The sequence below is a fragment of the Cygnus olor genome, chromosome 15 (assembly GCF_009769625.2).
Source record: "Cygnus olor isolate bCygOlo1 chromosome 15, bCygOlo1.pri.v2, whole genome shotgun sequence".
NCBI lineage: Eukaryota > Metazoa > Chordata > Aves > Anseriformes > Anatidae > Cygnus > Cygnus olor.
Window position 1 is genome coordinate 15,880,124 of NC_049183.1, and position 2,479 is coordinate 15,882,602.

Below are 2,479 nucleotides of genomic sequence, written 5' to 3' on the forward strand. Positions count from 1 at the left end.
TCGATGCAAGGCGCCGTTGACACACGACGTCCCCGGAGTGTGGGTCGGTTTTGTTTGCTGCTCCTTGCCGCTACTGTCCCAACCTGCGCATCTGGCAGACCTCAGGGCAATCTTTTGCAATGAAAACCGACCGAGCTCAGCATCCCCTTCCCAGCTCCAATTATTCCCTTTTTCCTAAATCTTTAGTCTAAGCCCTCCACTTTTCCTCAGTAATTTCCTCAATTATCCAGTTTGTTTTACAGACATTGCCACTTAACGTGGAATTTGCTGTAAAAGTTTCATAAAGACCTCACAAAGGAAACCATTAGCTTACATCTATTTAAATTTATCTAGCCAAACCTTGTGGCTAATCCAAAGGGAGAGCGCAACTGCAGTATACCCGCGGCCTTTAACAAATAGCTTATTTTTCTTTGCCTATACAATGCACCATTATGTCGTGTGTGGGGTGTTTTTTTTTTGTAATGAGAACAATGCAAGCAGCAGTGATGGGAAACTGGAAAAACAAAAGAGGCATTTATAAGGGACTGGTTTACAGTCTGAAAAGCATTGAATAATGTTACACCTGATAAAAGATACTTTCTCAGAGACCATCTCGCAGTTTAGCAATGCGGTATTTACTCAGACGGGATGCACCTCTAAAACCATTGATTACGACTGCCGAGGCCACTTTATTAAAATGTTTTTGGTTAAAGAAAAACATGCATAGCTCAACACAGAGTCAAGTGTTTGGCAGCTATAAACTATACAAAGTAGAAATCACGGCAGCATCCGAAACAGCCGACGTGGAAAGCTGGAGCGATTTTTGGTGAAACTGTGCACGGGGCCAGGTGCTGGGCGTTGTGGGGACGGTGGGCAAGCTGCAAAGCGGGGCTCGGGGCCCGGCCTGGTGTGTGGCCCTGGTGTGTGACTCTGTGCCGGGTGTCCCCGGCACGCCTGGCACCGGCCTCTGCCATCCCTACAGACGACGATGGAGAAAGGGGGTTGTAGAATCACAGAACCACTGAGGTTGGAAAAGACCTCCAGGATCATCTGGTCCAACCATCCCCCTACCACCAACGCCACCCACTAAACCATGTCCCTAAGCACCACGTCCGAGCGAGCACCTCCCCCTTCTCTCCTTTTCTGAAAAACGTCGGCTCTTTCGCTCCTTTTTCAAGACTTCCTCCCTCGTTCCCACCGATCTGAGCACACAAACCCCATTTTTCTCCCCATTCCCCCCCCCCCCTCGGTGACCTCAAGCCCGCTCCCCGCCAGGCCCCCACCCACCACCCACCAGCACCTGGCGGGGCTGCGTTTCCGCGGGGGCACCTCCACCCCCGGGGACCCCCGGGGACCCGCGAGGACCCCCCCGGGGACCCCTGGAGACCCCCCCCAGGACTCCCTAGGGACCCCCCCCGGACCCCCTCAGGCCCCCGGGGGCGGGCCGGCCGCACGCATGCTCGCTGCAGGCCGCGACATGGCGGCGCCCAGCGCGGCGCTGAGGCAGCGGCGGGCGGCAGCGGGCGGCGGCGGCGGCGGCGGCCCCGAGCCCCCGGGGAGGGCGGCGGCGGCGGCTGCGGCGGCGGCAGCGGGCGGCGGGTTGGTGCCGCCGGTAACGCCGGGCACCTTCTGGCTCACCCGCATCGTGCTGCTGCGCGCCGTCGCCCTGCTGTACCGTGAGTGTCCCGGCGCTCCCGCAGGGCAGCGCTGCTTTTCGTTTCTCCTCTCTCCCGGGAGTCGAGGAAAGGTGCGGGGGGGGGGGGGACCCGGCCCCGAGCTGGGGGCGGCAGGGCTGGCTCGTCTGCAGCGCCCGGAGCCCCGGGGCTGGGGGCTGCCCGCTCGCCGGGGCCGGCCCACGGAGCCCTCGGCCCCCGGGGGTCGGGGGCGTGCGGGCCGCAGGTCCCCGTGGTGCGGGGGTCGTCGCCCCGAGGGGCCCCGCCTGGCTCAGCGCAAAGCTGCCTCGGTTTTGGGTGGCGGGGTGTGCGCTTGGGTGCCTGAGGGGTTAGAAATGGGGTGCGGGGAGAGCCCCGTGCTCTAAAGACAGGGTGCAGGGCTGGGGGGGTGGAAGGAGAGAGCCCGCTCCTGCCTGCACCCAGCGTTGGGTCTGGCTGTCCTTTATCAAGAGGTGTCATGAGCTGATGCTGCGAGAGAAACTCATCTCGAGGGATGCTGGAGAGCTAAAGCTAAGGAGCTGCACGTAGGACCAGAGGAAGACAGCGTCCTTGGGTGCCAACGCTACGCCTCAGCGCCTAACGTCGCCGCTAACGTAAGGTGGTGAAGCTGGTTTTCCTCCTCAGCCCTGTGCATTTGGCTCTCGTTTTGGCAAGCAAGCCACAGAGCCGTGCTCGGAGCCCGCCGCTGAAAAAATATTCGCAGAGAAACCTAAACTGACATGTAACACGCTACATTACAAATTTTAAACTTGCCCCAGATTTGTCCACAAAATCGTTAGGATTTGTAGGCTGCCAGCCTGCTTGGATTATTTTGCATCAAAACCATG

At 59.3% G+C, this 2,479-nt stretch overlaps 1 long non-coding RNA gene across 1 annotated transcript; it reads right to left on the reverse strand.

Annotated features, from left to right (window-relative positions):
• Positions 1–652: 652 nt before the first annotated feature.
• On the reverse strand, positions 653–1,661 carry LOC121078329. The gene is made up of 2 exons (XR_005824536.1): positions 1,618–1,661; positions 653–955 (listed from the first exon to the last, which is right to left on the reverse strand). It is a non-coding gene; the product is annotated as an uncharacterized LOC121078329 (long non-coding RNA).
• Between the last annotated feature and the right edge of the window lie 818 nt (positions 1,662–2,479).